This window comes from Notechis scutatus, chromosome 2 (assembly GCF_049901735.1).
Source record: "Notechis scutatus isolate UNSWTSFEM ecotype Mainland chromosome 2, rNotScu1.2, whole genome shotgun sequence".
Taxonomy (NCBI): domain Eukaryota; kingdom Metazoa; phylum Chordata; class Lepidosauria; order Squamata; family Elapidae; genus Notechis; species Notechis scutatus.
Genome location: NC_142010.1, coordinates 105,916,597 through 105,939,141, shown reverse-complemented (window position 1 = coordinate 105,939,141; position 22,545 = coordinate 105,916,597). Strand labels below are relative to the sequence as shown.

The 22,545-nt window shown below is 37.4% G+C and overlaps 1 long non-coding RNA gene across 1 annotated transcript; it reads left to right on the top strand.

Moving 5' to 3' along the window:
* The first annotated feature begins 1,615 nt into the window (after positions 1 to 1,615).
* LOC148132159 (uncharacterized) lies at positions 1,616 to 16,366 on the top strand. The gene is made up of 3 exons (XR_015747311.1): positions 1,616 to 1,700; positions 11,790 to 11,880; positions 13,551 to 16,366. It is a non-coding gene; the product is annotated as an uncharacterized LOC148132159 (long non-coding RNA).
* Positions 16,367 to 22,545: the final 6,179 nt, after the last annotated feature.

The following is a 22,545-nucleotide window of genomic DNA, read 5'->3' as shown; positions in this document are numbered from 1 at the left end:
TCAGTGCAATTTATTATTGGCTGGCAACAATTATTAACTGATATAAACCAAAATCAGTGATTGCACACATATATGATTTAACATATGGTTGTATAGTTTTTCTCAATAGTTGCTGAACAAATTGGCTCAAACTGGTTGTGAAATATGGGATGATTTTAAGGTGCTTAATGAAGACCTTTCATCCCTTAAAAATTCTAGCCTTTGAAAAAGACCAGGACTAATTGGTATTCTGGCTACACCTAGTTTTGGATTGTGGTGACCCTCCCTTGACATCTTGGCAAAATCTGATGTAGTCTTCAAACCACTGAAAGTTGGCACCCTTGCTGTAGATTATAGGATACTATAATATAAAGCAGTCCTTCTAGATCTAATGCTTTCCAGACATGATGGACTGTGTCTTCTGCAATGCTGGCAAGGAATTATAAGAGCTGAATTTCATTATATCTGGAAAGCACCAGGATGGGGCAAGACTGATTAAAAGTAATTATTTTAGAAACTCTAATATTTCAAAACTCTTCCTTGCTGAGCCTTCACATGGGATAAGAGGCTGATTTGAGATTCTCCTCCACAAGTCTAAACTCAGCATGGACTTGGCAGAGCAGTTGCAACCAAAACTAGCTGATCAGAATTAACACAGCAAGTTATTGCTGAGTTTGGCTCTTCATTCCAATCATATCCACCCAATGGGTAGAAGCTCATTTTTACACATCAAGTGGAATGTATTTTTAATAGGATCATTAATCCTGCTGAGTTCAGGAAAAATAATTTATGGTTTAAAACCTGCCAGAGAGAGCCTGTCTGATTATGTGAGTAGTTAAATGTTAGTCCATGCAGACCAGTGCTCAATGATCCCATACTTAGCCATGAAGCTCACAAGGCAAGCTATACCATTCAGCCTTATCCTGTTCAAAGGACTGTAAGGATAGAATAGAACTGGGGACAATATAGCTGTTTGGCCTGCATGCCTTGAAAGAAAGTCAGGCTTAAAAAATGGACTGCATCAACAAAGAAAACCACTGTACTGAGCTGACAGATCTAGAATCTCATATGATTATTTACTGAAGAGTAGCAGTCTATCGTACAACTGTGTAATAGTATCAGAAACAGCTATGCTATATGCTGTCCAACTCAAAGATTAATTGTGGATTCACAGAAATAAAAAATATTAAGCCCCAGAATCTCTATTGGATCCTTTACTGACCCAGATCTGTGTATTTCTGTAGTGTATTATCAGTAACTATGATCGCAAGGAAGGAGATGCATGATTCTGCCTCCTGGCCAAGGATTTGGTTTATGAAAAGTGAGCATCTATAAACTCTAGCCTGGCTCTTAAAGCTCCACTCCATGTGGGTTGGATTTCTGTGCTAGATGGCTACATTTCACAGGCATCTGGATTCAATAATCTGGTTGATACAGGCCATAAAATTAGAAACTGAACACTCCAGAAGGTAGAGGTCAGCCAGTGATTCATTGTGATCTAATGTGCTGGGCAGCAGCTCTTTGTGGTCGAGTAACAGGCTGTGTGAGGAATGGAAGGGCGGGACACGATGGAAATGGATCAACCCGCACTGCTGAGCAAGGCAAGAACTAGTTTGTTTTTTACTGTCTTGACCTTGGAAAGTAGAAATTGGGACCCACATTCTATTTAGCACATCTGCAGCCTTTCTTATTTCAAGCTGGCAAGTAGCTTTACAAAGGAAGTAAGTCTTCACAGCAATTTAACTTGGCATATACTCTTATCCTAACATTTTTGTGGGCGTAGAAGTGCATACTTCTCCATCCAGCTTTCTTTCCTCAGGCTTCAGTTTTTAAATTTTGTTGAGCTCTTTCGTCTTGTCGACCCTTGCATTCTTACTGAGCATTCTTCTACCCACTATCCTGTTACAGTTGAAATTTTATTTTATTTATTTGTAAGAATTATATCCCTCCTTTTTTCCCCAGGAACTCTGGGTAATATACATCTGAATCTCTCCTACCATTTTTACTGCCAATAATTCTGTGAGATAGCTTGGGCTGAGAGTGAATGACTTAAAATATTTTTAGGGGGCTTTCATGAGTGGCGTGACTTGGAGTCTCTCCAATCCTGGTCCAATTCTTCAAGCAAGACTGTCTGACAGTTTTCTTCCCCAAAGCCTTTGTGATTTGGTTTAATATATTAATAAACAAACTCATATATTCTTAAAGCATAATATTTTGAGCTTTGTAAGCCTTTTGGACATCTAGATTTTGCTCACCAGTGCATAGAATATTTAAAAAGAATTATGAAACTTAGACCTTTTGTCTTCAACTCAAAGGTAACTTCTAACTCCTCAAAGGCCTTTTCCATTTAAATTTTTCATCCTATAAATTTCTTATCATTAAGTAAATGTTGATTAAACTTAATAATTCATAGTTTTGCTTGTATTAAAGACATATTGATTAAAAAAAGGAGAAAGAGGGTGGCAAATAGTTTAGTCATGAGAGTGCTGCTTCTCTTTCTGCTTATTATGCTGAAATGAACAAGAAAAAAAAGGAATATTTCAGAAAAAAAGTTTAGAATAATTAACAAGTAAGCTAGCCAATCAGGCAGAAGGCAAAGGTTTGAGAAGATTAAAAGTATTGTTTTTGGATTTTGGGTAAATCTACTATTGTACTTACAAGTAAGGTAAAACATTACATACAAAAATTATATCTCAAAATAATCTTCTAAAATTAAAATTCCGGTGGCAAGGCAAGGACGAACAGAGATGCAGAAGCCCGTCCGTGGTTTCAGTTAATCTCTTTTTGCGATTGGTGCGATCCTTTGAGGGTGCTCGAGTCCCAGAGAGATTCGTGCTGGTGCGGGGAAGACTCGGGCTGCAGTGTGGGGAAGGCAACCCCCCTGCAGCAAAGAGGAGCCCTCCAGAGCCCAACAAGCAAGAAACAGCCTCCTACTAATGGCGGCTCCGAAGTCCGGACTGCCACCGATGTAAAGAAGCGAGTGAGTGACAGTTTGTGAGATTGTTGGGGAAGAGTGTGTTAGAGAAAATTAGCGGCGGACAGGAAGATTGGAAAGTCATAGACTTGTATAAGGCTGTTATAAGTGTCTGTCTGGAGCCCTAAAAGAAAGCGGCCAAAAAGCGGATCCGAGACAAGTGAAAGTGAAAGGGCTTGGCAGACAGAAGAGAGAGTGAGGACAATAACGAGTAAAAAGGGAAGTTTACGAGGTTGGGAGACTAGCGTCTGGAAAGAGTCTGGAAGTTGTGGAGGATTCGGACTATTCCATTTGATCTTTATTCTGATAGACTTTATTAAAGCGGAGACGGGAAGAAGATCGAAGCTGACGGAAAAGAGACAGTGTGGCGCCATAGGTGATACTTAGAAACCCTGAAGTTATCATAACAATATTACCGATATAAACCACTCAACAGACCTTTGGGAGAATACTGATCTATTTGAGGAGGTGGTTTCATCTGAAGAAAATCAGGAAAATTGAACTTAGGAATGTTAAGATAAAAAGCAAAATTGGAAGCTTCTGAATGAGTGGAGATACCGCATAAATGCAGTCATTATTCAGCATTTTTACCTCCCCACTTCCAGTGCATTTGGAGTGAAAGCTCTTAAATTTAGAGACAGAAAACTAAAAACTTACTTCAAAATTCCCTTTCCCCCCTTTTTATTCCCCTTTCTCTGTATACATTTCCCCCCCTTTTTTTTCAATTTTTTTCTTCTTTTTTCCTTACTATTTGGCGTTATGATGAACTATCTCTCCTTCCTTATTCTCTCTTTATAATGATTATAAATATGCATACTGAGTAAAGGAATATTGATTGTTGTATTAGATTGTTAAATAATTGAATTAATTGATTTAATTGATTTATTAATAATAGTTATAGTTATACTCTGACTAGATATATAGGGAAAATAGTAAGAACATTAAGTACTATTTAATTAATAAGTACAGGGTTTCATATATTAATATTACAATTTATTGTGTGACTACAATTAATCTACTTGGGACGAATGTAATATTGTTTGTGTTTAAGAATATTTAATATTTAAGATAAGGTTAGATAAATACACATATATATTTATAATATTTAAATATAGTTGGATATGATATAATATTTATTATTCATGAAGTGAAGTATAGAGGTTGAGCACAGACCTTACAAAATTATATATGTGATTTAGAATTTGGATCTAAAATAATATATATACTCCAGTAACCAGTTAAGAACACAGCTACCCAGCAGATAGATAGATTAAGTAATTAGATACCGGTCAATCCTAATACAGAGATTATATCACTGAATGTTAATTTGGGATAATATAATTAATATAGTTCATCAACAGAAACAAATCTTAAAAGAAATGACTTCCACAACTACTACAGCTCTGAAAACTGGAAGAAAGTTCACCCCGACATTAACAACTACGTTGGCAACAGCTTTGCCCATGGCACAAAAAACCATAGAAGAAACATTACCAGTGAAGAAACAAGCCAATATCTCGAATGCCAACATCCAATCAATTTTGCTGACTTTATAGGAATCGATGACGAAGCTGCAAGAAACAATGATGAAAAACCATAATGAGACGAGAGCAGATATCAATGAACTAAAAGAGGAGATGGGGAAATTAAAAGCAGAAATGAAAGTGGACATCTCTAAAGTAGAGGACAAAGTTGGAATATTACAGCAGGCCTTGGAGAAAAATGAAGCAACAATAAAAGAGGTAGAGAAAAGGACTGAACGAATTGAAAGGAAATTAGAAAGGGTAGATGAAGAATTAAAGAATGCAAGTAAAGAAATGGAGGACTCACTGGTCTACCTAGAGATGGACAAGGCGGCTACATACTTGAGATTCCAAAATGTAGTGGAATCCAAAGAAGAAGACCTGGAACAACTAATGGCGGAAATACTGGCTGGATTATTGGAAAAGGATAAAGATGACATCTTAAGGGAGTTTGATGAAGTTTATAGGGTTAGCACTAATTATGCGAGATGCCACAAATGCCCAAGAAAAGTCCATATATGATTTACAAGAAGGAGTGTCCGGGATATCATATATAGGATGTCCAGAGATGAAACAATCACATACAAAGGTAAAGAAGTCTTGATTCTCAAACAAATACCAAGAAGAGTAAGAGAACAAAGGCGAGACTACAAGTTTTTAGCAGCTTACTTAAATCAGAAAAGAATCGCATTTAAATGGCTAATCCCAGAGGGGATGTTAGTGTCTTGGAACGAAAGGAAAATTAAAATAGATTCCATGGAAAAGGCCCAGGAATTCTATGAGTGGCTGGTAGATCCGGAAGACCAGAGCAGTAAGGAGGAACTGGAAACAAACTCCCAGGAAGATCAAGGTTATCACAAAAATAAAGATGGAACTTTAGGAAATCAAGGAAATACTCATTTACATCAGGAGAGAGAAGAAACTACACATCTTCAGGCACAAGGAGAGACCGGAGTCATTACAAGACAAAGAGCAAAACAGAATTAATTAAATGGAAGAAGAAAAGAAACTACTATCAATTAATATAAATGGTTTAAACTCGACGATAAAAAGGAAAAGGATATTAGCTAAACTAATCAAACAAAATGCTGATATAATATGCCTACAAGAAACCCATATAAAGAAAACAGATGAAAAACACCTAGAATGTCTGAAATTAGGGAAGCTATTTACCGCACCAGCAGACACAGGAAAAAAGAAAGGGATTGCAGTATATGTAAAAGAGGATTTGAAAGCAGATTTAATATGGTCAGATTCTGAGGGAAGAACTCTGGTTTTGCAGATCTGGATTAATGCTATCCCAATTCTCTTAGTGGTAATTTACGCCCCGAACGGAGATCAAAAAGAGTTTTTTAAGCATCTTTATGGAAAAATAGTAGGATTGGAAAAAAGAACTATTTGTATCATAGGAGACTTCAACTCTATTGCTGATTATCAAAAAGACCACAGTAATGGGGGGAAGAATAAAGGGAGGAAAAGAGAGCTTCCCAAGATATGTAGGGAAATGATGAAGGAGTTAAATTTGATTGATGTATGAAGAAGATTACATCCCGAGAAAAAACAATTCACATTCTACTCAAATCCGCATCAAATATGGACACGAATTGACATGGCATGGATGAATGGGGAAATAGCAAATGAGATAAAAGTGATTGAAATTTTACCTAATGAATGGGCAGACCATAATCCAATTCAGATAATATGGAAGGGTAGGGAAAAACCAAAGAAAAGATGGACGTTAAATGCTCAATTAATAAGAGAAAAAGAATATACTAACAAACTCAAGGAGGAATTAAATTATTTCTTAAAGGAAAATGATAATGGAGTAACTATGAAACAAAACATGTGGGATACAATGAAGGCAGTAATAAGAGGTATAACAATCTCTTATAATGCCAAGAGGAATAAGGAAAAATATGCCCAGCAAAATTAATTACAACAAAAAATTAAGGAACTAGAAATTCAATTACAGAGTACCCCAAAGGATTCAAAATTGCAAAATCAGATAATAACAGCTAAACATAAATTGAATTTAATTGAACAAGACAAAATGATTATAAATTTGAATACGACTAGACAAACTTATTTTGAGCATGCTAATAAGCCAGGAAGATGGCTATCTTACAAACTAAAAAAAAAGGAAAGAAAAGAGATTGATATACCAGCTAATAGATGGAAAAAGGGATATACAACAGGAGATAGAACAGAAAAAAGAAATTGCCCATAAGTATTTTGAAGAGTTATATAAAAAGGAAGAAGTTAATGAGGATAGAATAAGAAACTATTTAGATGAAGTGAAGGATAAAGCAATTGGGGAAGAAATGGTAGAACTATTAAACAAAGACATCACTTGGTTGGAATTGAAATCAGCAATAGAGAACCAGAAAAACAATAAAGCCCCGGGGCCAGATGGGATTCCAGGGGAGCTGTACAAGGCAATTGCAGAACAAATTGGACCTCTTATGGTGGAAGTTTTCAATGATGTCTTATTGGCAGCCAGGATGCCGGACTCATGGAGGGGGGCATTGATTTCGCTGATCCCGAAGGAGGATTTGGATCCCCGATATATAAACAATTATAGGCCGATTTCACTTTTAAACACTGACTATAAAATATTTACTTCTATTATAGCAAGTAGACTAAAAAGAATGTTAAACGTGCATATACATGAAGATCAAAATGGATTTCTCCCGACCAGACAAATTAGGAACAATTTAAGAATAGTACTAGATGTCTTAGAATTTTATGAAGCCCACCACGAAAAACAAATTGCACTTATGTTTTTAGACGCAGAGAAGGCCTTCAACAATTTAAATTGGCAATTTTTAATCCAAAAAAATTATAATATGAATTTAGGCACCAAATTTGAAAACATTATAACAACTATTTATGATACACAACAGGCTAATATTATAATAAATGGGGAATATACCCGCCCAATAAAAATAGAAAAAGGAGTCAGACAGGGCTGCCCACTCTTACCCCTGCTCTTCATATTATCATTTGAAACATTATTAATGCGAATTAGACAGAACCCAGATATAAAAGGATTAAAGGTTAAGAAAGAAGAATATAAGTTGCAAGCGTTTGCGGACGATATGATTTTTTTCATTGAGGAACCAAAAGAAAAAGGACAAAAATTGATGAATGAATTAGAACAATTTGGAGCAGTAGCAGGACTCAAAATTAATAGGAAGAAAACTAAATTAATGACTAAAAATTTAACAGAAAAACAGAAAATAGAATTAGAAGAAGTTATGGGAATACAAGTGATAAAGAAAGCTAAATACTTAGGAATATGGTTGACAGCACATTGTAAGACACTTAAGGAAAATAATTATGATGAATTGATGCAATAGGTAAAGAAGGATTTAGAAACATCATGGGGTAAGCTGCAACTTTCATTATTAGGCAGGATCGCTGCCATTAAAATGAATATTCTTCCAAAATTTCTATATCTATTTCAGACGATCCCAATTAAAGTACACAATTTTTTTTGAAGAACTTAATAAAATAACTGTTAAATTTATTTGGCAAGGGAAAAAACCTAGAATAAATTTAAAGGCAATGCAGGATATGAAGAGCAGGGGAGGGCTGGCACTTCCAAATTGGGAGTTGTATTATATTGCTGCCTCTTTAGTATGGTTGAAGGAATGGGTGAATTTAACTAACAAGAGAATATTATTTTTAGAGGGCTATGATTTGCAGAGGGGGTGGCATGCTTTTTTATGGGATGTAGGGAAAACTAGCCAGAAATATTTCCACAGACACCTAATCAGAGACTCATTATTAACTAATTGGAAGAAAATACGGAAAAAACATTATTTAAAAGTACCAATTTGGATTTCAACAATGGAGGCGATGATTCACCCAAATAATCTGGATATCACTAAAATGATTAAATATAAGGACCTATTGGATACACAAGGAAATTTGAAATCGCGGCAAGAACTTCAAGAGCGGGGACTAAAAATTGATCAGTGGGCATACCTTCAAATTCAAAGTAGACATAAACAGGACAAGAAAGAATTTGGAATCAACAATAAACTCCAGCAATTAGATAAAATTTTATTAGGATCAGGCAAAAAAAATATAACAAAATTTTATAATTATTTATTAGAAGTAGAATTAGAAGAAGAAATTGTAAAAGGGAACATGATAGCCTGGAGTAGGAATGTAGGACGTAGCATCACCCTAACAGAATGGGAAAAGGTCTGGGGTAGAAATAATAAGATTACAAAATCGGTAGCATATAAAGAAAATGCCTATAAAATGTTTTATAGATGGCACCTTCCTCCTTCGAGATTAGCGAAGATGCACCCCAATATGAGTCCGAATTGCTGGAAATGCAAAAAAAAAAAGAGGGAACTTTTTTCCATATGTGGTGGTCCTGTACAGAAGCTCAAAAATATTGGCAGAAAATTAGAAATTGGCTGGAAGAAATGACAAGAGAACAGATCGAATACAAACCAGAGTCCTTTCTATTAGGGATCTTTGATAAACAAATATCAAAAAAAGCGAAATACACAATAATACACATTTTGACAGAGGCCAGATTAGCTTTTGCCCAATGTTGGAAGGAGCCTCATGTTCCATCAGAGGAGATGATCATTCACAATGCACATTTAAGTTGTTCTGGCATAGACATGGTTAGGATTGGCTGCCTTTGCTTATGGCATCATTGAAATGGTTTCATAAAGCATTGATGAGTCACAGACTACTTCATTAGTAGATGCCTGGGCCAAAGAGCTTAACACCAAGCCATGAGAGCTTCTGTATAACCAATGTCTTGCTCTCTGTAAGTGGCCAACAAAGAACATATTCAAAAGGAACTGTTACTTGTAAATATATCAGAAAAATATTCTTTTCTCTTGCATAGAATTCTGATAGGAATTTATTTTAAAGCATTTGTCGTATTGTTTTGTTTTTTTAAAACAATTTTTGTATTGTTTATATTGTTAATTTTCAATCTTTTATCAAAATATTGCTGCAAAAACTTTATCTCTTGCCTTTTTCCTAACAAAGTGCTGCACCAAAAAATGCCTTGGCACATTCTTATTGTGGCAAAACTAAAATCTATACATTCTATATTAATTTCTGCCTCTATAGCAACAAACTATCTCAGTTTAGTTTTATCTTTTGTTTTATAAAATCTGCCAATTAGTAGTAAAAAGAAAGTACTCCTATGAAGGTCTGATCTAGTTGTCCAGTTTAATTCAAGCTTATGCAAAAATGCTTTAATCAAAAGTAAAATAATAAAAATAAGAATAACTGTTGTCTTTATCCATTTTATTTTTTTAAAAAAATTATCTCTTTGTTAAACTTTTTACCAAAAGTTTAAGGATTTAAAAACCCTCAAATCCCTTTTTATTTTTATAACCCAGAAAAAGATTTACACTCATCAAGGCATATTTTGTCTTTACTGTAAATAAAACCTCTCTTTATAGATTAATTACTTCCAAATGTGATTAAGAAATGAGGATGACTGAAATTATTATCCATATAGGCTACATTATGGCTGTAAAACTTAAATGGAATCATGTGCCTCTTAAGCCACTCAACCTACAAGATAATTGCAAAAACTTTTATTCCTGTAGCTTACTCACAAGGACCAGCTATTCAGAGTACAGGTTATCTCATAATCTCTCCTTCAACCATGGAGACTTTGACAGCCAGCACTCTGGTTGGCATTCCTGGCCTTAATATTGTCTGGTGCATTTGGGATATCTAGTCCACTATAATCCCCACCAGAATCTCACTCATGGACTGGAGATTAGATAAAGACCATAGTGTAGGAAATGGCAGGAAATTTTTTTTGCCAGGTTTTGTGTTAAGATTAAGTGCAAAGGGGAAAATGTTGTATATGTAGTTGATAAATCTGAATATTTGAAAAAGAAATTGAAAAATATTTATGTCTGTATGTGAGTTGGATAGGAAAACAACAAAGAAATATATATTAATCAGTATGGTTATCATTTCAGTCTTGAATATATTATACCCAATGAGAAATACCAATAGTTTTCCAAGTGCATGAAACAAAATATGAAATGTGAGAATCTGGTAACCCAGATGGGATATAAGAGCTAGAAATGGCACAACTGTGCAATTGTTAGATCTTTAATTCAGAAGACCTGGTATGCATATCATCTGAATTATCCCTTTGTGATGGACTTCAAGTAAACATTCTGTAAAGGCATGAAATAATTCAGAACAGCAATTGTCATATTTAAAATTATAGATGCATTTGAGGAAAGAACCTTTGATTCTGAAATGTGTGGTGAATGAAAAAGTATCAGCCTTCCCTGATAGATCAACCAGAAAACATGACCAGATGAACTAATTCAACTTTATGGCAAGGCCACATTACCAGAATCTTGCAAGTCTGCAAGTATAAATTTCCCACTGTTTCTATTACAATCCAGGAAGCTAGGGATGGAGCATCTTGTTGCCCCATCTACTAAGGTCTTTCCCAGATATCATGACATCAAGCCCCTTGAGGCTTTGCTTGAGATGAATGAGCATTTGAAGTGTACTGCAGCCTAATGAAGAAATGCATTGTATGTTATATTCCTCTAAAAAAGGACAGTATTGCCAAAAATGATTCTTGATGAAGGGCATCTAGGCTTCTTGCCAGTTCTGCCCTAACCTGTCTTCCCATCTCAAACTGTAAATCCCACGGACTTTGCTATCTATCTTGTGAAATATATCCCTTCCCCTGTTGCAAGGCATTTTGCCAGCTTCTACAATATTTGCAGTTACTCCAGGTGTTCTAGTGCAAACACCACCTCAATCTGCTCCTGTTCCTCTGGGAGATGTCATGTTTTCATTACCCCATAGCCATTTATGGCTATGTTCACTTCAAATAGAATGGAGGGTCCTGAATGGGGCGATGAGCTCTTATACTTGCAGGCCACGTTCAGTTTTTGGTAAACATATTGATAGGGCAGTGTGTGGAGCAAGAAGGCATCCCCTTTCAGTCCATACATTTCTGTATTGAAAATATTGTGTGAATGGTGTTGATTGTAGCAAAAAACAGCTGGATGGTATGAGACGGCTGACAATTTTTACTATCCATTTCTGCACTGTAGGCACATAGTGTGTCAGCATTTATATTATCCCTTCATTTAAGAGTGCATGACCAATACAGCTGCTCATTCCTGATTAGTGCCTGATAATTCAGGAAATATTTGATCCCATTTGCTCATAGCTGGGACTTGTGAAAAGGAAGTGTACTTGTGGTTGGAGGATCATATTTATGCACTCTCCACTGTAAGAACCAGAGTCTTAATTATGTTTCTAATTCTCCCCTCCAGGTCCTGGCCTGTGTATAGAACTCAGTGAAAATGAATGAGATTCATAATTTGAAGGAGACACACTGGACTATCTATCAGTTAAAATTTCCTTGTAAGTACTGAACTTTCACAAGTGAAAGGGCTCATAAGTGAAAATTACCATTATATATATTTATGTATATAATTATAGTATCCAACATTTGCTGTCTGAAGTGCAAATTTCAATGACTGGCTTCCATTTTTACCATGCCTTACTGCTCCTTGTGGACACATTTTTATGTTAATGTACACTTACATGAATAAATAGCTGCACACACACACACATATATTGTGCCAACATACATATAAGCCTCTTCTGTGTATCATTGGAAAGTCTATACCTGTATGTACAGTTTATGCTATGAGTCACGTGGAAGTGGGTAAGGCAAATCTTATTTTTTATTCTGTGATTTCCTAAAGCGTGTTTTGTTTCTGTTCTTTTAATTATGCTGGTTTGTTAAAGGATTGTTGATGAAAAGAGTCCTGTGATGGGAACATTAGAAGCCTCATTAATTATTATTTTTTCAATCAGCCACACTAGCCCAGTTCATACATAATGCAAAGCAGAGGTGGTATTCAGCAGTTTCTGACCAGTTCTGGAGAACCGGTAGCGGAAATTTTGAGTAGTTCAGAGAACCAACAAATACCACCTCTGACTGGAGATTTTATAGTATCCTTCTCCTGCCATGCCCACCAAGCCATGTCCACAGAACTGGTAGTAAAAAAAATTGAATCCCACCACTGATTCAGAGTCATAATGGATGGCATCACACTGCCAGTTCAGTCCCAAACAAACAAATCATATTGTGGGCCTTTCCCCACAACTACTTGAATTGCTCCCCCATCCATTTGTGAGTCAGCAGAAAACTATTTAGGAATGAAGTTTCCTACCTCTGTTCCTGTCTCTGTTCCCAGCTACTGCCTGGCTTCCCTTCAAAATGATGCTTAACCAAGTATAAACCCACTTGCTGGTTCCCCCGGTGGTGTGGTCCTAAGGAGAAAAATAAATGCTACCTTAATAGCAGTACAACTAAGAATGATTGGGATTCTCTCACTCATGAACTAGGGATGATGACATTTGTAGTTGGGGGATGGGGGATCCTGGCAGAAACCAAGATGTTGTCAAGGAATGTTTGTGTCTTGGACAGGTAGGAAAAGACTAAATGCCTTTGTGCAATGTACAAATGCAACAGTCCTGTGGCACAAACAAGGCCAACAAAATGGTTGTGGTACAAGCCTGCAAGGATTGAGCACAGCATTTTTTTCTAAGTGGGGGCAGAAAGCAGATCAGGACATTCTGGTAAATTGAATAGTCATTTCCAGTAAATTGGCAATGGCTTCAGACTCCCTATTGTTTAAGAATCACAGCATTTTTTTAAAAAAAACAACCTATTCTTTTTATACTAAATTATACTGATGAATTAAAGAAAATGCGGGGCAATCAGGAGTATGCTAAGCTCTGCTCAATTTTGTTACTCAGAAGAAATTTTTGGCTTAGAATAATTTTTGAATGTCTGTATTGTGCACCAGGCAATTATTGGCTTTGGGAGTTCCAGAGAAAAACAACTAAGTGAATCCTGAAGTCCTGAAAATCCTTTTGCCGTATTCTAGAATTCTACCTAAAGCTCTTCTTTGTATGTCCGCTTAAATAGGTTAGCATGGCATCTATAATGTGTCAGCTAGCTAAGATTGAATTCCAATAACAGATCGCTTGAATGTACTGAAATACATATTGTTTTACAGATGCCTTAAAGGAATCATTTGGTCCATAATCCTCCTGTTTCCAGGCCGGTTCCTTTGGCAGGCTGGCAAGCAATAGAGCTCTGTGTTTTGGGACAGAAGGCAAGTTCCAGGTGGTTCTTCGGACTGTGGTATGGATGGACAGTGGCAAAACTGTCAGCTGAATCAAACTCTGGCCCCATTCAGCAAAACCACATACAATGCAAGTTACACAAGTGGGATTTTTTTTATGGCATGCGAGAGTAAAACAATCATCTTTGCTCCTGGCTTTAAAAGAGAGGAGAATTTAAGAGTTTTGACTAACATCTGAGAAAAGGATGAAGTTATTGGAAAGTGTGGCTGCTTTCACGGAGAAGCTAAGCACTGTGATGGAATTTTGATTAACATCTGATATTGTTTGGTTTCTGTTTGTTTGAACAAAAACAATGAAAGGGAATGATCAGCTTGAATTGGAGCCATAATGCTGATAAAAGGGGGCATTTCCCATGTTTCAATCTGCTGCTTTCCCAGGCTATACCCCACATTCTAACTTTAGCAAGTGCAAAGGAGAAAAACAAAGGTAGGTATAACACAGAGCCTTCACTTCGAAGCTTCAGTAGATGTCTTCTCTTTCAGGATTTCATATCTTTTACAGATACGTTTGTGTTGCTCTCTTCTCTTTTAATAGAGGAAATAGATCTGAGAACTATCTTTTGCTGTATACTAAGTTATTTCTTCCAGGAACTTATTAAAACCTTAAAGAACCAATCATTCAAAAAGCTTTGTGCTAAAACTCGGCAGAACAATAGTTATTTCCAAACATATGTCTATTCCTGATTAGAAGCATGCAGCAATCCCATTTTAGGTTATACAGATCATATCCAGCTTGCAAGGTGGAGGTGAAGTAGAGCAGTATAGTAACGGAACATTTAGGATTACAGAAATTTGGGAAACAGCTTCACAGGTTCCCTTCCACCAAAACTGACAGCAGATGGATTGGTCAGTCAGAGAGTGATAGCACACTGCTTTGTTCATACAGCTAGTGGGGAATAGAAGAACAGAGTAGTGAGGCCAATGTGTTTAACAGAACCTTTGTCTAACTTTTTTTCTGGCTACGACAGAAAAACAAACAAAACTCAATTAAGAACCCTTTACCACTTTTTCCATCCTGTTAATGATAAGGCCCTGACCTGGTTCATTGAATGTAGGCTTAATCAACAAAAATGCATTTCAGCCTTGGGCCTTTTCACTCCACCATTCCACCATCCATTAATTTCATCAAATACTCTGCAATCAGTTCAAAGAAAAATTCAATCAGGCTCAATTTCTTATTATGCCAGAAGTAGGAAATGACTACCAGTTTCAGAATAAATAAGGATCTCAAACCACAGTTTGACGTTATTTTCATATCCTGGCTTGTTTCAATCCCATTAATCATAGCATTTCACTTTATATACAGTGAATCTCTAGGGTTAATCAGAATACTGGGAAAGGAAGGAGAAAGAGTAACATGAAGATAGAATATAACGATATATGGATTTAAGTGCAGAGACACAGCTCTTAAATTGGAATGTATTTAGCCAAAGAACATGGAAATGAAGAATGATAGTTTGTCATTTGTGATACAAGCTTTAGTTCCTAGCCTTAGTTTTAATCAAATTGTGCTTGACAGTGATACTTACATACAAGGAACTCAGTGCCCCTCGTGCAACGATAAAGGCCTGAAGCATCTTTAACTTCTAATTGTTGGCTGCTCTGCACATTCCCTGGATTGACACAATGTGTACATCTCTACAGTTGTGTTAATATAACATAATCTCTGAGCTCACATTAAATGCTATGCAAATCAGACCAAATCATCTTAATGCCTAAGTGTGTGATTACCTGCCTGAATCATGTCTGATGTTAAGATCATGGTAAGCCAGCAAATATGCCAAAGGGTGAATAATCAATCCCATTTTAGCCTGGTCTAATGTGTTTTTATTCCTTTGTGTATTATCTCAACCTGTGCTTCTTCTGAAGCACGTTAGGCCATTATATTGACTTTTTAAATGTTAAGACAACACACATGGAACACAATGGATCTGGCCAAGGTGGTATTCAGTAGGTTCTGACCAGTTCTGGAGAACTGGTAGCGGAAATTTTGAGTAGTTCAGAGAACCGGCAAACACCACCTCTAACTGGAGATTTTACAGTATCCTTCCTCTGCCATGCCCACCAAGCCATGCTCACAGAACCGGTAGTAAAAAAAAATTAATCCCACCACTGGATCTGGCTTACCATATTAAAACAGCCATTTCCAACTGGACATTCTTGCAATATCCTCTACTCGTTGCAGAATACCTTATGCCACCAGACTCGGAATTCTAAACCTAGAAAACCTAGAACTATGCCACCTTCGGTCCGATTTAAGTATAGAATAAAATCATACATTGCAATGTCCTACCTGTCAATGAATACTTCAGCTTCAACCATAACAACACAAGAGCAAACAATAGATACAAACTCAAGGTTAATCGTACCAAACTTGATTGCAGGAAATACGACTTCAGCAACAGAGTGGTCAATGTCTGGAATACTCTTCCTGACTCTGTGGTTTCTTCCCCAAACCCCAAAAATTTTAACCTTAGACTTTCTACTATTGACCTCACCCCTTTCCTAAGAGGTCTGTAGGGGGCGTGCATAAGCGCACCAACGTGCCTACCGTCCCTGTCCTATTGTTTGTTTTATTTTTTTATTTTTCTTATATGTATCCATGTATAACTATGTTTTTACTTATACCTATTATCTTGTAAGCAATTGACAAAAATAAACAAATAAATAAATAAAATATTTTGGACAGAGGTCCCAAAATTCTGATATGATGCTAGGCAGAAATTTGGGGACTGTTATTCAATGCAAATGAAAAGCACCAGCTGCGGAACTCTGTCCTGGAATAAAAGGTATCTTAGGACTAAAGGCATCTTAGGACTGTTTATTTGGGCTAAAAAATCTAGATGGCTACTAGATAAGAACAAAGAGTTAGAGGTTTGTATTCCCATGCCACCAGCTGGAGGTCACCTGGATTTTTAAAACCCAATATGACAGCCCTAATTCAATACATGGCAGCATACGCTAGTATATTTTATAGCTTTCCACAAAGAATCCTCAAAGTAAAGCAGAGCATGGATTATCAGATGCAGATGCCTGATAATAGAGACTAAATATGGTAAACAGAAGCAGATTCAGCCTATTTGCAAATGTTGTATGTCCCTCAAACCTATTGTGACAGGTCTTCTCATCATGAGGAAGGATTGAAGTTCCTCATAGAACCCATAATTAGTCCTAGTTAATTTTAAATGTTGGTATCTCTAGCTAAGATCTGATAGTAGTGAGAATTTTTTTTAATCTAAGATCCTGGTGATCTCCTTTTCCAGAGTAGATAATAAACTGGATTAAAATGAACAAATAAACTGTGTATATTGCTTCTTTGCCTTTTGGCTAAGATCAAGTGACAAATAAACTGTGCCAAGATAACTTTCACACAGCAGAGGTGGTATTCAGAAGGTTCTGACCAGTTCTGGAGAACCAGTAGAAGAAATTTTGAGTAGTAAATTTTGAGAACTGGCAAATACCACCTCTGACTGGAGAATTTACAGTATCCTCCCCGTCACACCCACCAAGCCATACCCACGGAACTGGTAGTAATTTTTTTTGAATCCCACCACTGTCACACAGTGTGATGTATACTCAAGGATGGATTCAATGCTGTGCTCTGTTGATAGTTTTGTTTGATTTATATCCTTTTTTTCATTCAGATATTCAAGTTGATTGGATTAGAAGACTTCCAAGACTGCCTTTCGAACACGATTATTCCACATTTTATTACTTTTGCCCACTTTAAAAGTCCCTGTGAGGTTGATTGAGTTGAGTGGGTGTGTCTGACTCAAAGCCACCCAGGGGAACTTCACGGTCGATAGTGTTAGGTAGCTGTCAGCTGGCAAAGAGGAGGGATTAAATGGGTAATTAGCCTTGAGTCCTTGCAGTCATAAACTGACCCCCTTCCCCTATGGAACCTTATATTTTTGTACCCAAGGGAAGCCAAGGCAAGCAGACTAGGGAGATTCCTGTATTATAGATAGAAGACAATAAAGCTGTTAACTTGAACCTTACATGTGTAGACCTGGTTGCTTGTGCCTGACAGATAGGCTTGAACCAGGCCTCCCTGGTGCCAAGTCAACACTTCAACCCCTATACTGTACTGGCTCACTTGACTGATTTCTTTAAATTTCTGAGGAGGCAAACCTTGTTCATATTAATCCAGGAGTCATTTTCCAATATGTTAAAGCTGCCTGTATCCAACATGAAAGGTTTGGAGCAAATTGCTTCCATTCTATTTCCAGCCACAGCCATACTCTTCCCACTTCTGAGCTGGCAAAAACCATAGTAGCATAACATTTGTTATCATGGGGGCTGATCTTTATCGTTCCCCTATTGCCTCCATTTCTAGTTTCACCTGACTTCCCTTCAAGGACATTGGTAGCAGCCTGATTTTATACCCCTTTTCAAAAACTGGGAGGAAGTGCTGTTTTTAACACTCAGACAGCTGAAGAGATGACTACGGGCTTCCTCACTCATGGACTGGGAACAAGATGAAGGCAACCTCACAGGGAGAAAGGGGAAAGTAGGTGATGTCCGGACATGGTTGTGTTGTGGTTTGATGCAATTTGGGACATGGTCACAGTCTCCTGGATTCAATCCTGAGCAGTTAATGTGAATTAGTTAGTCCCTTTTAACAGAAAGGCCCATGTGCGTGCTCCAGTTAGAGTGGATAATTATGTCTGAGCTACAGTCCAAAACATTACTAACAGGAATGACTGTGTTGTTATATATTTGTAGGGTCTGATGAATAGGAGAACAGAGGATTAGAACCAGATCAGACTTCAGTTTCTTCGAAGTGGGAGCTTGCTGAAGACTGCTCTTTCCTCCCCCCTACTGGCTGCTTTGGAGATTATTAAATTTGCAAAATGAAAAAGGCTTCAGATAGCATAAAACAGAGAACTTAGAATAACAGGGCTGGAAGGAACTTTGGAGGTCTTTTGGCTGAACGCTCTGCTCAATCAGGAGAGCTTATACCATTCCAGACAAATGTGTGTCCGTTTACTTCGCGACTTCTAGTTTAAATTCAAAACTACACCGGTTAAAAAAATAGCCTTATGGCTTGGCTGACTTTATACATTATTTTCCCCTTCTTATTTATTTCTTCATATTGACATTTACAAAGGAGATGTTTTGTTTTTTGTACAGTCTATTTTTCTCCTGAAACTTTAAAAAAATTACCCCTATTCATAGCAACATGTTTTATTTAGAACAACTAGTTGCAAAAGGGAAGCAGAAGCCTAATATCTTGAATGATCGAATTAGTGTCTCACTATTGTATCTGGAGTTAGTGCACCATATGGGGCACAAATGACCAGTCTTAAGCAACTTTGGACACGTACATGAAGAATCAGCATTACACGAAAACTCTCTGGAGAAGTTTCTAATTCTGGGAAAGGTTGAAAGAAAGAGAAGAACCAGCAGCAAGGGGGTGGACTCAGTTACTGTGGAAATGAGGACACTGTTGGGGGGCTTTAAAGATCAAGTTAGGAATAGATTGTCATGGAGAAGATCTATGAAGATCTATGAAAACCATTTGATGGCACATAATTATTCTACAAACTTGGCTCTCTTTAATCTCTGGTTTGTATATTCACAATAGTTGAAAGCACTTATTGCTGTATTTCACCCCCTAAGATACAGCTAAACGTTGGAGAAGCGCCATCTTCTTAATGTTTGTATTTTATTCTGATTAGAGGACATCAATAATGGTGGAACCATCTCTTCTGCTTACTACAGGATGGTATTTTTATCCCCTGTGAAGATGTTCTTAAGGAAACCTGCGTACTGTTGTATTTTTTTCTTACAGGCTCTTCATTTGCAGATTGGCAGAAAATAATTTGCTGGTATATGCAACAAAAAGGGTAATATCTCTCTAGAGTTAAACTTGACCACTGTTATTTTCTAGGCAGTAATATGCATGTGGCTTGCTATTGTCTTCTCAGACCTGTAAAATATTTTTTGGGAAAGTTAACTTCTAGCAAGCACCTGCATCAGAGCCAGTGAGGAGAAGGTGACTATGAAGCAGAGGTGGTATTCAGCAGGTTCTGACCAATTCTGGAGAACCAGTAGCGGAAATTTTGAGTAGTTTGGAACTTCGAGTAGTTCTGGAGAACCGGCAAATGCCACCTCTGACTGGAGATTTTACAGTATCCTTCCCCTGCCATGCCCATCAAGCCATGCCCATAGAACCAGTAGTAAAAAAAGAATGAATCCCACCACTGCTATGAAGGCAGCTTTCAAGACTGGATAGATAGGAACTCTGTCAAAACTTCAGTAGTGAGTCCTCTGTGATGCACATCAAGCTTTAGGAATGCTGGTGGTTTCTCGTTTCTATTTCTTGTGGGTTTTCAGTCCTGGCAAAATGCCCAATTAAGTTGTAAATCCTTAATTTGGGTATTGAATTGCCAATTCCCCAACTTGATGTCCTCCAAAAGTTGTGCCATTCAAAGGCCATTCTGCTTGCAATCCCAACTCCTTTTGGAGAACATCAGCCTGGGGACAAGTTTCTCGTGGACTATTCCATATTGGAAAAAAAAAAAAGAATAAAGAAAACTTCGGGCCATTGAAAAAAGAGGTCTTTTGGTCTTTAGTGTTCTTTCTTTCCTCCACTCGTACTATAAGATATAACTAATAGCTGTAAGATACTTGAACTGCAAATTGGATTGTGGCTGAAAAATATACCTGGTACACAATGGGCAAGTGCAATGATTTTAATTTGTTATCTGTATTTCTATGGCAATGGTGACACTCAGAAGTCAGGGGCAAAGGAAGTTTCTGTGAAGCTGAGCAAAGGAGTTCACCTGTCGTACAGTTCTAATTAAGTGAACCAACCTGTTGCAGGGAGGTGTTTTTCTACCTGTCAGGCACTTGCTAGCCAACTCCCTTTACCTTTCCAGCAATAGACAAAACCTGCACTGGCATGCTGGCTTACATGAACTGGGTTCTTCGTGATTTTGCTATTGTTAAAGCAGCTGATTCCCAAACAGGATTTTTTACGCATAGCAAACATATTTGCCAATGCCATGCTGTTGTAATAACATTCTGTTATCTGTCTTAAAAGAGAGGAAAGTACAGCAGGGATTTTGGCTCTTCTGCATGGAAGAAATGGCACGATAAATACTTCCAGAGTCAGTAGGGGATTTCAGCTTCTAATTACTTACAGCCAGGAAGACAAAGCTGTATAATAGATTTCACTAAGCTGGCACCTTCTGGGCATGTTGGATTAAAATGTTTGTCATCCCTCAAACAGTGCAACAGATCTCTCTTCTGGCTAGGAAAGATTGACGTTGTGGTTGAACACATCTGGAAGGCAGCAGGAAGGGAAAGGCTGTCTTACCAAGTCCTGCTACACTGCAGATGTTGGGGTTATAATAAACCAGTTAGATCGTAGGAAATGGAATATTATCTGCGGTGGAATGAGAACGGCTTTTTTTTTTTGACAAAATGTTCTTGGGATTTCCTGTTTTCTGTTCTGCCAACACATAATTATTGCTTCCTTCTCTTTGCCCTGCATGAGAGGGAGGCAAGCGTGGCACTTGAAGTGTTGCCAAGCTGCAATTTCAAGCATCCTTCCCTATTAACCAAGCATCCTTCACTGTTGCTGACCATGTTACCTCAGACAATCCTATGGCCTCTCTCCTACTCATTAAGATCATCTGAAGAAGTTCCCGCATAGCTATAATAGGTTGCTGTCATTGCAGTTGTGGGTCAAACTTCTAGCCTGGGTCTTTGGAATATATCCTCTGCTGATTTGAAAGGTCTAATCTCTTTGCTTACTTTTAATTTGACCCTAAACACGCACATTTTAAAAACAGTTTTTAATTCTTAATTTTTTGATTCTTAATTATTACTACTTTTAATGATTACTATAATACTGATTTTATGATTCATTGCACATTGCCAAGAAATCTTAAAAGGTAGGGATATAGTTTTAATAAACTAATAAATAAATAGTTCATTTTGAGAGCCACAAGTTGCCTAGAAAGATACAACCTTCCATGAACAGACATAAACTACTGGCCACTATGTGGACCTTACCAGTGGTGGTATGCTACAGGTTCGGACCGGTTCAGCTGAACCGGTAGTAAAAAAATTCAGCCTCCGATCAACTGAGAGGAGGAAAACAAGCCTTGAGGATCAGCTGAGAGGATAAAAGACCGAAAAGCACATGGGAGGGTGGGAGGGTTGCTCCTAGATTTTCATTTCTTTGTCCTCTCAGCTGATTGGCTTGTTAGCAGTGCGTGCATTAGGGGTGCGTGTACGTACACATGCGCGATCACCCACTGAACCGGTAGTGACTAAGATAGGATCCCACTATTGGTCCTTATCCATGTTATTTTTCTTGTCATCAAAAAGAAAATAGCTCACTTGTATTCTTCTTCTTGCATTCCACCACCCCCCATTTTTGATTCTGTCCTATGGTCCTGAGATTCCTGGTGGTTGTCTATCAAAAATATTAATCAAATCTGATCCTGCTTGGCTTTTTAAAGATCAGCCAAGGTTGGTAGGTCCTGCCATTATCTGCCCAGTATTCTAGACAAGGGCATATTCTTGATGTGCCTAGGAGAAAAATGCTGCTAGATATTCATAGCTATCTCCTACTCCCAATTTTAGAACCCATTATGTTTATGAAAGAACTGCACATGCACAGATTGATCCTGGGATTATCTATGTGCTTCTTGTTATGAACAAATAAAAACTATTTAATAAAGCTTGACCACCTTGCTAGAAAAGCAGGCTCGTAATCCTGCACTTTTGATTGGCCCATGGATAGCGAGCTGTGATTGGTCCTTAACGGAGCAACCTGATTGGCTATTAACTGAACGTCGCTCATTGGGTGTAATTCAAATGTCTTAACGCAAGTCATTGGTTAACGGGT